Source organism: Canis lupus, chromosome X (genome assembly GCF_011100685.1).
Source record: "Canis lupus familiaris isolate Mischka breed German Shepherd chromosome X, alternate assembly UU_Cfam_GSD_1.0, whole genome shotgun sequence".
In the NCBI taxonomy this organism is placed as follows: domain Eukaryota; kingdom Metazoa; phylum Chordata; class Mammalia; order Carnivora; family Canidae; genus Canis; species Canis lupus.
Window position 1 is genome coordinate 118,895,629 of NC_049260.1, and position 14,334 is coordinate 118,909,962.

Below are 14,334 nucleotides of genomic sequence, written 5' to 3' on the forward strand. Positions count from 1 at the left end.
CCTTTTTCTGGGTTAGGTATTAAGGTAGTTCTGGCATCATCGAATGAGTTAGGAAGTGTTCTCTTTTCATCTTTCGGTAAACACTTCGTGGCATTTACCAGTGAAGCCGTATGATGTGAAGCTTTTGTCTGGTAGAAGTGTTTGGTGACTAATTCAATGTCTTGTGTTGTAGGTCCATTCAGATTTTCTACTTCTCTTTTTTTTTTCTCTTTTTTTTCTCTTTTTTTTTTTTCTTTTTTTTTTCTCTTTTTTTTTCTACTTCTCTTTGAGCTAATTTTTCTACTTTGTATCTTGGACATTTGTTCTAGGACTTCATCCTTTTTTCATCCTAACTAATTTCTCGCCATGCTGTTTGTAGACTCTCATCCTTCTTTTCTTGTAAGGTCATTAGTAATGTCTCTCTTTCATCCCTGATTCTGATCATTTTGGCTGTTTTCTCATTGCTTTCATGGAAGAGGGATATTAGGAGGTCATTTCTTTAACATTTTTCTGATGTCATTGCTTGTATAATTGCTTATGTGACTGTCAAATATATTTGGAAAGCCCTCTAATCATCGTTGGTAACTCTCATTAGGAGACTGATTGCAATGATTTCCAGTGAACGATCTGATTCATCTCATAAGTTATTCCATAGAATTTGTTTGACTTTGAAATACCAAATTTTTTTTTAAATTTTTTATTTTATTTTATTTTATTTTTTTTATGATAGTCACAGAGAGAGAGAGAGAGAGAGGCAGAGACACAGGCAGAGGGAGAAGCAGGCTCCATGCACCGGGAGCCCGATGTGGGATTCGATCCCGGGTCTCCAGGATCACGCCCTGGGCCAAAGGCAGGCGCCAAACCGCTGCGCCACCCAGGGATCCCCTGAAATACCAAATTTTTACCAATATCTAAATGTGTATTATTTCTCAGGCATTGAAGTGAACATAACCTTGAAAGCTCACTGCTCCAAGGAATGGACATACACTGTTCTGTGACATGGAACAAACTTTTCACAGCAGACAATAAATGTACTGCTGAGGATCTGGTGGGGTTTTACCTATATTTTCATAAGCAGAACTATATTCTTAGCTCAAAAAGGTTTGTAACAGGGTCATTGTCACAAGATGAATCGTCTTGATATGACTGGGGTGGGGATACCAGACAGACCCTCCAAGGACAGAGCAAGGAACAACAGATGACGTATGTCTCCTTTAGGGATGGCTGATGGCCTGGTAGGTAGGCAGCATTCTGCTATAAGACAGTCCACTGACAGTTTGAATTCTGGAATTTGGTAGTCAACCTCAAGTGTTTCAAGGTATGAATTCCAGGTGGGGACCGCGGGTTTTGGCTCGATCGTCAGGTGCGTTCTGTAAAGCGGTGGACGACCCTGTGGGGCCGAAAGGGTGGCGAACCGCCAGGTGGCCCATGCGGCCGGCCCTTATCCACATCACTGGCTGGCTGTTGGTGATGTCACCCCCAAGTGACCTGAGCCCCTTGTGCTCTCCCAGGCGGCCCTGCCATCAGCGGGGACTGTTAGCCATGCCACACTGTCTTGTGTACAGAGATGAAGGATGGGCCACTGCTCAGGATGGCTCGCGAGGAAGACGGCCATCTGACGGGCCCGGGGCCGGGTCACCACAAGAAGCCGCCTCCCCCAGAAGCCACGGTTTCTGCCACCGCCTCGCAGAGCAGTGCTCCTGCAGCAGAGCCACCCGGCAGGCCAGCCGGGACCCCGGTGGGCTGCTCCTGGGGGAGAACGCGTTCCAAGCCCTGGCCCAAGAGCCTCTGCTCAAGAGGCTCCGCACCATGGAGGACGCGCTGTTGGTGGCAGGCAGCAACCTGCTCTGTCTGCCCTTTCCCAAGAAGCTGTGGAGGCTCCTCAACAGCAGCCGGTTCACGTCCATCTGGTGGGAGGACAGGAAGAGCATCGGCCTCAAAGAGAAGCTGTTTCAGAAGGAGATTCTGGAGTGGGACAGGCCTGACAAGGTGTTTGAGACCGACTGCACGAAGAGCTTCATCCGGCAGCTGAACCTCTATGGATTAAGTAAACTGTGCAAGGACGTGCACACATCCTTCTGCCTCACCAACTGCTTCACCGGGGGAGTGGGACCAGGGGCGGTCCGTGTCCTGAACAAGGTAACGCGCCCCTGGAACTCCACTGAGCAGAGCCACGGGCACTGGGGCGCTAGGGCCGGGGATAGGGCGCTGGACACCCGGGACCACTGCCAGGGAATCAGGGCCCGTTTCCCCCAGGGGCCGAGGGGCGGCACTGGGGAGCGAGCCCTGGATGAGGGCCCAAGACAGTGTCAAGCACGTTGGGGCACTGTGTTCATATACCCCATGAGGGACACGTGTGCCCTAGGGTGGATGCGGGGTAGGGGGGGTGGGCAAGGGAGGAGGCCTCCAAGGTTCTCCCCGGGAGACACTGTCCCCCCTTGCCCCACCTTTCCCATTTCTTTGTTTCTCATTCGGTTTGGTGTCCCTGTGAGATGAGGGGCACTGGCTCAACTGGCTGTGCCCATGGCTTCGCAACCCCTGGGGGTGAGGGCCACCCCAAGTGCCACTGGCCCTTCCGCCCCTCACCCCCAGCAGCCCCGCCCTCCTGCCCTCCTGCGGGGGTCCGCCACGCAAGGTCCTCGGGGGCTGTGCACACCCACTCCAGTCCTGTAGCTCCGAGTCAGAGCTCTGTGGGCGCAGGGTCCCCTGGCCAGGGCAAGTGTCATCCCTGAGCACCGTGGGCAGCCGGCTGAGGGTGGAAGGATGGGGCCCCTGGAGTTCGAGACCAGGGACACCCAACCAGGGGGTAGTCGGATGGCCCTGATGCTCCTTCAGGAAGCCCCTACCCCTCTCCCCTGCGGGCTTGTCCGCATCCCCAGCGCAGGTGGCTCTTGTCCTCCCCCAAGTGCACTGGGGCTTTTAAGTCAGCGAATGAGGGCCTAGGCAGAGCAGGGGCACAGCTTCCCTTTGGGGCTGCGACCTCTGGAGAGGGAGGCCCTGGGACCCCTGTCTCAGAGCCCGGAGGCACCCAGAGCGGCCTTGCCAGTGCCCCGGGCCCTGTCGTGACCTGGAGTTTCTGTCCCCCTTTCCATTCGGAACCTCAGTTACAGTTCTACAGCAGCCCTCTCTTCAGGAAGGACTGCCCCCACCTGCTGAAGAACATGAAGAGGAGAGTGGGCGTGAAGGCGGCCCAAAGGCAGGGGGAGGACAAGTCTGAAGGGCTGGGAAGCCCAGCGGAAGCAGAGCCCGCCAGCGGGCACCAGAGGAGCTCCTGTCCCCTGCGGGAGCACCAGCGGGAGCAGCAGCGGGGCAGCAACAGGAGCTGGTGAGCGGCCAGGATCATCGCCGTCCCGCTGCCCAGGACAGGAGCAAGTCTGGCCCTCCCCTCCCCCGTCAAGAGCGAGTCCGCCCCTCCCGCCATCCTCGGGGCGGCTGCTGAGCGCGCCCCCCCCCCCCCCGACCCCATCGCGCATCACGGTGCCGAGTACCAGCCCTAGGACACCGGTGCGCCCGTGGCTCTCGTGGCTGACGTGGCCGTACCCGTGGCGGTTTGCCCCGCCCTTGCCCGTGCGTGTGCCTCGCCCTGCCGCCCTGCATATGTACCCTCATCCACCGCCGCCCCGTGGACCTGGCTGCCGTTCCCCCTGTGCTGCTGCACCTTCCTCCTTGTGTTCCCGGGATGATGCCTCTGTGCCACCCGTGGGTGCCTGTCGAGGGCAGCAGGGCCCATTGACCCCATGCCTCCATTCCTCCTCCCTGGCCCCGTTCCCCTACTGCCTGGTCTGCCACTGTTTCCCTGGGATACCTGCCACCTATGGCTGGCGCCCAGACTGCCCCTACCAGCGCTCCCTACCGCAGCAGAGGGCTCGGACCTCGGGCAGGGCAATAAACCTGATGGTGACCGGCCGTTGTCTGCTGAAGCCAGGTGCTCCCGGCCTCTGGGACGTTTCTTCTCGAGCAGCTGGGAGACCTCAGCTCCTCACCCCCCACCCCATGGATCGCCTCCTGCTTCCACTAGATACCACGAAGCTCCCAAGGCCCTCAGTTTGTACAGGAGCCTCCGTGAGGGACAGCCCCCGCTTCCCAAGGATGAAATCCCACTGAAGAGTTCACTAGCTAAGGCATGATGACAGTTCTTGTTACAATGTGGTTGTTCCAGGTCACCATGGGGACAGAATCCATGTCACTCTGAGGAATGCCATTTCAGACACATACCAGGGCCCCTCAAAACACAGGAGGACACTGGTGGGGAGCATGAGTCCCCAACAGGCCCCTGCAAACTGTGCATGGCAGACGTCGCAGATACGAGGGTGCTCTGTTATTATTTTTTTCAAAAATTTATTTTTTCATCAGAGACACAGCAGACAGGGAAGCAGGCTGCCTGCATGGAGCCCGATGTGTACTGGATCCCAGGGCCCCCGGGATCAACGCCCCGAGCCGAATGCAGGCGCCCAACCCCTGAGCCTCCCCGGCGTCCCATTCCTCTGTTCTTTGCTAAGTTTTCTGAGGTTCTTTTTTTCTCCAGTCCAAGTGGTTTTTATTCTATTTTCCCGGGGTGAAGAGAGGAGGGAAAAGGGTTATGATGTGTGTTTACACCACAACTAGCAGGTGAGAAAGGAAGTGCCTGCCTAGCAACATCACCCAGCAAATAAACTCTCCCCAGAGCTGGAGGGGCTCCAGCCCCTTAGGGCCCAGGGTCCTGCAGTTCAAGCCTGAGGGGAAAGGAGCAGGCTCAGAGCAGGGAGCTACAAGCTTTCCCGACGAACCCCCCCCTGCCCAAACCGCCCCAAGAAATTGGAGATTTCACACAAAGCTTTGGTTGTTGGCAGTCCACAGGGAGTTACATGGGCCCGTGCCTGTCAAAGGCCTTGTGGCCACTCTGACAGAAGCTTCTAGCACCTGCATAAAAGTTCCTGTGTGACCTGAGTATTACCTTCAGCCCCCCTTTCTGGGTCTTCCGCACCTCCGGTGTACATGCAAGTCTCCCTTCGTTGCTTCTGCTTCCCTCTACCGTCAGACCGGAGACTAAAGCAGGTTCGTTCCATGCAAATACAAGTGTATTAGTATGAGTCACACCAGCAATGGTCTCCACACAGGAGATGGGGAAGGAGGGAGGAAGTGTTCTTTGCTTCTTCAGAGTGTGGGGCTTTTCTTGGCAGGGGGGATGACGAAAGGGGTAGGGTAGGAGCCAAGTTTTTTAGGACCCAAGACCTGGCCTCTCGGCAGGAAGCAGGCGCCGTGGACCAGCAGGTAAGTGTCGGACGAGGCCCCTGCTGGTGTCTTGACCACACCTCTAGCTCCAGCAAGGTCAGTGGCGTGGTGAAAGGGGCCACAGCCTTCGGCCCGGCGCAGGTCCTCAGAAATGGGCGGGGGCCAAGTTACTGGGATGGACCTCGTCATGGGTCCCCGAGGCCGGGCCCACTGTGCTCCCCCAGCCTCCGAGCAGAGGAGCCTCCTCCTCCCCAGAGCGGTCCTGGCAAAAAGGCCAAGCTGCTCTTCGGGAGCCCCCAGGCTCCTCCAGGACCTCCGCCATCTGGGATGCAAAGGGGCCCAGGCAGGGGAGTGGGGGCCCCGGGCCTCCATCAGGAGGGTCCTTGCAGGGTTCATCCCAGGTCTAGGCGAGAGGAAGCCCAGGCCTCCCAGGAACCCCTGTGGACAGGCACGGGGAGGCCGGAGCCCCTCCTAGGTCTCCCGCCACCTGGAGGGGAGAACCACACACGCGAGGATCGGCCCCCAGCCGCTCACCTGCTCTTGCCCCACCACACACACACCTGCGACCATCTCGTGCCATGAGGGCCAGGGGGCCAGGAAGGATCCCTCAGGACCCCGAGGGAAGGAAGCGCCCAGGGGACTCACCCTTTCTCATCCCGACTGCAGTGGGGTGTCGCGCCCACTCAGAGTGCTCAGGGCAGCCCTGGCCGCTCTTGCTGGCCCAGGGGATGGGAGCCGGACTTGCATTTCCCGTGCTGACCGCTTGTCCCATGCAGGGCCCTGCGCCTCCTGCTGTAAGTGCCTGTGAGGAGAACCAGGGGGCAGGAGGCACCGGGAACGGGACCCTGGGGAGTGTAGGCACTGGGCGCCTGTGGGACAGGCTGTGCACCTGGTGACCGTGGCCTCTGCTTCTGCCCTGAACGGGGCTCCTCTCCGGCCCCTTGGAGCCCCTCCGCACACAGGCCAGTAGCATCCCCTGACCACATTCCTGGGCAGGGCAGACGTTGTTCACTTTTGACCTGGGAGGGGAACAGGCCTGGGTAACAGTTCCTCAGTTGAAGAGCAGGACCTCCCCAATTCCCAGGGCCGGGAATCAGAAGACAAGCATTGCCTGGTTCCCAATCTCCACATTCGGGGAAAGCAGGCCCCAGACACAGGCTAACGACTGAGGGGTCTGTGGACACCAATGTGCACTGGGCCTTGTACGTCCGGGCGGCACCCTACCCAACGCACAGCAATGCTTGACTTTGCAGAGAGACTATGCCCATGTCACCCTTGTGACCGTGTGACCTGTGTGACCGTGCACAGGGTCAGCCTCGCGGAGCGTCCATCGGGGGCAGTGGGAGCGGTACAACGCCCTGTCCAGCTGAGAGCCCTCCAAGGGCGAAGACTGATGGCTTGGGCCTCAGGGTCCTCCCTGCCGTCAGTAGGAGTCCAGCTGTCCTCCAGGGAGAACCTGGTGCCAACGCTCCACATCCCTTGATTGCTGGACCGTGGGAGTGCCAGGCACTGATGCCACCCGCAGCCTGACAAGGACCCCCCCCCCCCACGTGGACTCTTAGCAGTGCCTCAGAGTCACCATCGTTTCTACTTGGATGCCAGGCCCTGGGGCCGTGTGAGGGCAGGACCGAGTGTGTGAGGAGGGAGAGGATCGCACACACACCGGGCTGGAGGAGCTGTGGCCCCTCGAGGGCCTCCCTGGGTTTCAGGCTTGACCCTGGCAGTCTGGCCCCTTGTCTCCGAGCTGACTAGTGCCCCACGTCATCCCACAGTCTCATTGCCCTGGGCAGGGCGCATGTCAGCCACCAAGCAGGCCAGCAGGTCAATTCCCCACCCAGGGGGTCTCAGGACTCCCACTGCATCCCCACAGGGGGGCGGACCCAGGAAACCTTGGCACATCCCCTCTCTCTGGGGGCGGGGCCAGTGTGGCTTGGCCAGCTTGGGCCTGAAGAGAGGCATGGAGGCCCAAGTCGGGCCCAGGAATGACCCCAGGGCAGATGCCAGCGGTATTTGTCACACAGGGAAGGCAGGTGGAGACCACATAACAGGTCAGAGACCAGCCAAGGGGGTGAATTCAGAGCAGGCTTGGCCATCTCTGGGCACAGGGGCTCCTCAGGAGCAGGACCGCAGCTGAGGCACCTCTTGCCAGCCTGTCAGGGCACCGGCTCAGGGCATCTAGAGAATGTCAGGACTTCTTGCTGAGGACAGGGGACCGCGTGCATAATCCGCCGTGACATGCTGACAACTGACAGACACTTGGCCACTGTGTGTGAACACAGACATTGCGGGACAGGACTTGGCATCCCGGAGATGCCTCCCCGAGGACCCACATGTTGGTGCTCAGGTGCCCTGAGTGCTCTGTGCCAGCAGTCTATGGTGGCCTGGATCAAACCCCCGGCTCCAGCAGTCACTTCCCTCCCAGGACAGCATGCAGGGGCCCCGCATCCAGCCACGAATGTCCCACAGGACCTGCCCCTGGGACTTGTGCCAAGGCCACCAACCCCAGGACGGCGGGTGCTCCTCCTCTCCCCTCTCGTGGGGCAACCGACCTTCTGCACTGCCTGCCTCCAGGGGACCCAAAGGCCCTCCTGGCCGGCTGCTTGCAAAATCCTCATGTGAGCCAGGGGGCCTATGGGTTGTGGGGGAGCATCCTGGTGACCACTGCTGTCATCCACTACACTATCCTCTGCTCAAAGTGCCCATTTCAGGACCCTAGGGTCCCGGCGGCTCTGGGGATGGCTGATAGGTACACACCCCGTCTCTGCCTCATCCTCAGAAAGCCAACCTTGCAGTGGAATTCATGAGAACACCAGGTTCTCTATTCTGTTCCATTGATCTATTGTCTGTTTTTGTGCCAGTACCACACTGTCTTGATGACCACAGCTTTGTAGTACAACCTGAAATCTGGCATTGTGATGCCCCCAGCTATGGTTTTCTTTTTCAAAATTCCCCTGGCTATTCGGGGTCTTTTCTGATTTCACACAAATCTTAAAATAATTTGTTCTAACTCTCTGAAGAAAGTCCATGGTATTTTGATAGGGATTGCATTAAACGTGTACATCGCCCTGGGTAACATTGACATTTTCACAATATTAATTCTGCCAATCCATGAGCATGGAATATTTTTCCATCTCTTTGTGTCTTCCTCAATTTCTTTCAGAAGTGTTCTGTAGTTCTTAGGGTATAGATCCTTTACCTTGTTGGTTAGGTTTTTTCCTAGGTATCTTATGCTTTTGGGTGCAATTGGAAAGGGAATGACAAAAAAAAAAAAAAAAGGAAAGGGAATGACTCCTTAATTTCTCTTTCTTCAGTCTCATTGTTAGTGTATAGAAATGCCATTGATTTCTGGGCATTGATTTTATATCCTGCCACGCTACCAAATTGCTGTATGAGTTCTAGCAATCTTGGCGTGGAATATTTTGGGTTTTCTACATAGAGTATTATGTCATCGGCAAAGAGGGAGAGTTTGACTTCTTCTTTGCCAATTTGAATGCCTTTAATGTCTTTTTGTTGTCTGATTGCTGAGGCTAGGACTTCCAGTACTATGTTGAATAGCTGTGGTGAGAGTGGACAACCCGGTCTTGTTCCCGATCTTAGGGGAAAGGCTCCCAGTGCTTCCCCATTGATCTCACAGAGGAAGACATAGACATGGCCAACAAGCACATGAGAAAATGCTCTGCATCACTTGCCATCAGGGAAATACAAATCAAAACAACAATGAGATACCACCTCACACCAGTGAGAACGGGGAAAATTAACAAGGCAGGAAACAACAAATGTTGGAGAGGATGCAGAGAAAAGGGAACCCACTTGCCCTGTTGGTGGGAATGTGAACTAATGCAGAAAACCCTGTGGAGGTTCCTCAGAGTTAAAAATAGATCTGCCCTACGACGGGCAATTTCACTGCTGCGTATTTACCCCAAAGATGCAGATGCAATGAAACGCCTGGACACCTGCACCCCGATGTTTATAGCAGCACTGTCCACAATAGCCAAACTGTGGAAGGAGCCTCGGTGTCCATCGAAAGATGAATGAATAAAGAAGATGTGGTCCATGTATACAATGGAATATTCCTCACCCATTAGAAATGACAAATACCCACCATTTGCTTCAACATGCATGGAACTGGAGGGTATTACGCTGAGTGAAATAAGTCAATCGGATCAAACCCCCGGCTCCAGCAGTCACTGGACTGTTGCCCCAAAGATTATATGGTCCCATTCATTTGGGGAATATAAATAATAGTGAAAGGGAATAGAAGGGAAGGAAGAAGAAATGTGTGGGAGACAGAAAATGAAGGGAGACAGAACATGAAGACTCCTATCTTTGGGAAACGAACTAGGGATGGTGGAAGGGGAGGAGGCCGGGGGGTGGGGGTGAATGGGTGACGGGCACTGAGGGGGGCACTTGACGGGATGAGCACTGGGTGTTATTCTGTATGTTGGCCAATTGAACATCAACAAAAAATAATTTTCGTATTAAAAAATAATAATAGCTGAGTAATATTCCATTGTATACATAAACCACATTACTCAGCTATTAGAAATGACAAATACCCACCATTTGCTTCAACGTGGATGGAACTGGAGGGTATTATGCTGAGTGAAGTAAGCCAGTCGGAGAAGGACAAACATTATATGTTCTCATTCATTTGGGGAATATAAATAATAGTGAAAGGGAATATAAGGGAAGGGGGAAGAAATGTGTGGGAAATATCAGAAAGGGAGACAGAACGTAAAGACTGCTAACTCTGGGAAATGAACTAGGGGTGGTAGAAGGGGAGGAGGGCAGGGGGTGGGAGTGAATGGGTGACGGGCACTGGGGGTTATTCTGTATGTTAGTAAATTGAACACCAATAAAAAATAAATTTAAAAAAATAAAATAAATAAAAAATAAAAAATAATAATAAAATGAAAATCTAAAACAAAAACAAAAACAAAACAAAAAAATACCAGGTTCACAGAACGATGGCTATGAACCAGATGTCTGACAATACCCACCTGGCATAGTCACCAGGGTCACCAGCTAGGAGAGTCGTTTACCAGCTCCTAGGTCACAAACCACTGGCGCAGCCTGGTCAGCACCCCTGGGAGCACAGGTAGGCAGAGAGGGGATCCCCGTCTGGCAACCCCCACAGCAAGATGAGCACCCGTGAACAGCAGCACTGGGGAGGGAGCGGTTGGCAGTGGGGAGACAGGACCAAACCCCAAGGTCTGCAGGCTGAGGCCACGGTCAGGAGAGACAGGGCAGGGTGGGCAGCAGGGGCTGTGGGGGCTGCCGGCTGGGCCCCAGGAGCAGGACGCCCGCAATCCCGGCCCGGCCACTGGGCAGCGGGCTGCCGGCCTCCCGAAGGAACTCATGCGGGGCCTGAGGGGATTGGTGGCCGTGTCTCAGAGACCAAGGTCAGGTGGCAGGAAGGAATGCCCACTGGCCTTCTCTGTGGGGCACAGAGGCTCGTCTACAGAATGCCACCAATGCCCACCGGCTGCGGGGCGGGTGCTTCCAAGGCAGGATCACATCTGATTGTCACTACTTTGCACACTCACCTGGCTGTGGTGGTTCAGGGGCAGCAATCCCTCCTCACTCCTAGCACCTTGCTGCACTTCCCATGGCAAGAACCTCGAAAATCTCCACGGGCTGACAATGTGCTCTTTCCCCTGATGCACTGCCACCTGCCAGTCTCTGTTACTGTCCCATTTCAGGAGAGACCGGCACACGGGACCACTGACAAATGAGGACCGTTAGTGGTTGGGAGAAGGTCCAGCCTTATTGTAATGTCCACTGCCACACCCTTGCCCTAAGAATTTCCTGTTCCTGTGACATATCCCAGGATGGGACAGTAAGGGGAACCAATGAGAAACTGAGCAGAATGAGCTGTCTGCACTCAACCCTCCCAGACCACATAGGATTCAATGGCTGTGACACTGGCATGGGCTTCTTGCCCTGCTGGGGGCAACTCAGAGCTCCCACAATTCCAGGAAAAACTCGAGGCTGGCGAGCTGGCGCAAGTCTCAGGACATCCCTCCCTGCCTTCCTGTGGGATAGTGGCACTAGACTCAGTCCCTGAACGCAGTGTGACCACGGGCCCGCTGTCCCCAGTGCTCACACACAGGGCCTTGCAGGGAGCAGAGCTCAGCCGCTGTGTGGCCATGAGGGAGCCGCCAGCAGGGCCCTCTGGCCTCAGTCAGGATCCATCTGTCCCGTTCCCGCAAAACCAAGGGAATGCAGGAGCGCACATTGATGTTATTTGGAAAAATAATACATGGTAAAGGTAATAAGCAAAAGTGAACAAGGTTTATTTTCCTATTTCCACACTCCAGCACTTGCCTGCTCCACTCTTGGCCTTTCCAACAGATTCCAACGCCATTGCCCTGTGATTTCATCAAGAACCCAAACAAGGAGGGAAGGTCTCAATTTGTATCAAGGACATGACAAAACTCTTAACCTTTGAACTGGGGGGCTGCCAGGGTGGCTCAGCGGTTTAGTGCCACCTTCAGCCCAGGGCATGATCCTGGAGACCCGGGATCAAGCCCCATGTCAGGTTCTCTGCATGAAGCCTGCTTCTCCCTCTGCCTGTGTTCTGCCTCTCTCTCTCTCTCTCTGTTGTGACTATCATAAATAACTAAAAATTTAAATAAATAAATAAATAAATAAATAAATAAATAAATCTTTAAAAAATATGTTGAACTGGAGAAGTATGAACGCGAAGGGGTGCGTGTCACTTACACACTGGGCTGCGGGAACCTTCTTTCCCAAAGAACAAACATGGAGAGCTTCCTCAAGGAAAACAAGATCTGGATGTCAGGGTCATCATAGAGCCCATGCCCCGAGAGAGGCTCTTGGCCCTGCTTTCCCCCAAACTGCCCTGGCCCTTAACTCCTGAGAATGCCCAGGACTTTCTCTTTACAAATCCAATGGGACAACACCGGGAGGAAGCACCCTAAGGCCTCCCTTCATGCCGGTCCCACAAAACCTTGAAAAGGGACTGGCCGCCCCTGGGAATGTGGCCACGTTTCCTTATCTCAGAATCTTTTCTCACAGGACCAGGTAGGACCCTAGGTTGTTGCTACTGACCTGGAGCAGAAAGTCCATGACCTGCAACTTGTTGGTTTCCTTGTAGGCCCTGGGTCCCCACAGGAACTCGTTGCGGGCAGGGTCACTGACCGCAACCTGCCGGCGCTGCAGGTAGCCTTCCTGCACCCACACGTCGGTGAGGGGGTCCCCGGGCTCCCCATAGACGATGTGTTCTTGCCATCATCCACCCCCGTGAACCCCAGAGTCTCCCACACCTCCTCCTCGAGGACACATCCGTTCTGCAGGAGGATCAACCCCAGGACCAGCCCCAGGAGGCTGGTCTTGGGGATACCCCACTGATTGCTCAGCATCCCATCCCAGGTGAGGCCCAGGATGGGGTTGAGGACGTAGGAGTGCTTGCTGGGATCCACTTCAATCACATCTAGGCCAAAGACCAGCCTCAAGCAGATGGACGCTTGGCTCAAGATGGCGGGGAAGTCCTCCTGGTATTCTGGGGAGAAGACCTCCAGCATCTCTGCCTTGCTGATGGGCTCCTTGGTGCGATACTTGAGGAGCAGGAATACCACCAGGGCAGCCGTCTTCATGCGGAAACTGCCCTCCGCCAAGGGCTCCCCCTCTCCTGCCTCCACTGGGCCGCTGGGGCCAGGAGGCTCAGGCTGGGCATGGCTCTCAGCTGCCCCACCACTGGAGGAGGAGTCGGCACTCTGAGAGCTCTGGGGAGCACTCAGGGCCCCAGCAGCAGCAGACACCTACTGGGGGGGGGCAAAGACCATGCAAGAGAAGGACAAAGAAGGGGATGACTACGAGGAGGAGGAGGAGGAGGAGGAGGAGGAGGAGTAAGAGGGTCACACCCCAGGTTGGCCCTGGGCCGGCTCCAACAGCGCCCCTTCCATCAAGCCCCCAGGCGCTAGGAGACATGGCTGGCAAGCCAGGACACGCCCCAGGCGGTCATCGGGCCCGGAGGCTCCCAGGACCCATTCTACGCTGCGTCCCTAGGGCTTCAGTGCCCCTGCAGTCCTGGCCTTGGCTGCCAGCCAAGTGTGGGCCATTGCCCCTCACCCCACCTGACCCCACCGCTGCCCACACCCTGGAGGCAGTGCTCCAGCTCAATGGCCACAGGTGTGGGAGGCCTCGTTGCACCATCCAATAAGCAGCTCGGGACTTGTCCACCCCCCGGCAGCCTCCCGAGGCTGAAGCAGGGGCAGGGCCGCGGTGCTGGCGGCTCCCTGGGGACCCACTCCCTCGGGGGTCTCAGTCCCTCGGGGGTCCTCGCCTCCAGCCCTAGCTGACCCTGGACCCCTCGGGCAGACTACCGAGGCCAGGGCGCTCACACCCAGGCCCTCCCTCCTCCCAACCCCACCGGGGACAGGGAGTAACCGTCTTTCCATCAGCACGATGATCCAGCCTGGGGGCTTCCCAAGGCTCACAGAGGGGGCTGAGCTGGAGGGCGGGGGACAGGCTCCCTGGGCCCTTCTTCCCCACCCCTGCTGGCGGGGCTCCCTGGGCGCCTAGGCCTCTGCTTGGCTCCACTCGGCCTGCCTGGGACTGACTGTGGACTGGGGTGCGGGGTCCCTCGTCCTCCATGGACATCCTCGCCAGGAACCCAGCAGGACCTGAGCCCACCCTCTGCCCCCTCAGGGAGGCCCTGCTCTGAACACCAGCCCCCTGGTCTCTGAGAGCCCAGATGCGGAGGGGGGGCCTCACCACGTGTTCCCAACCGCACCCACAACCTTCCCGGGACCGACTCTGGGCTGGGGTGCAGGGTCCCCCGGGCCTCTTCTGCATCCTCACCGGGATTCCCAGCAGCACCCGGGGCCCTCCCCTCTGCCCACGTGTCCTAGGCCCTGCTCCTGACGCCAGGGGCCCCCAATGTCTCAGGAGGCCCGGATGTGGAAATCTGAGCACCCATACTCCCACGTGAGGGCAAGTCCCCATCTCCCGGGGGGGCTTCACAGCCCTTGTTACCCTCCGCCGGGTCCCCCCTGTCCCTCTTAGGGTCCATCCCTCGCCTCCCCTTAGCCCCGGGACCCTCCCTCCAGCACCCTCAGCGTCTGCTCCCACCACACCAGGCCTCAGGCTCTCGGGTACCCGGATGTGCCAGGCCTGCCG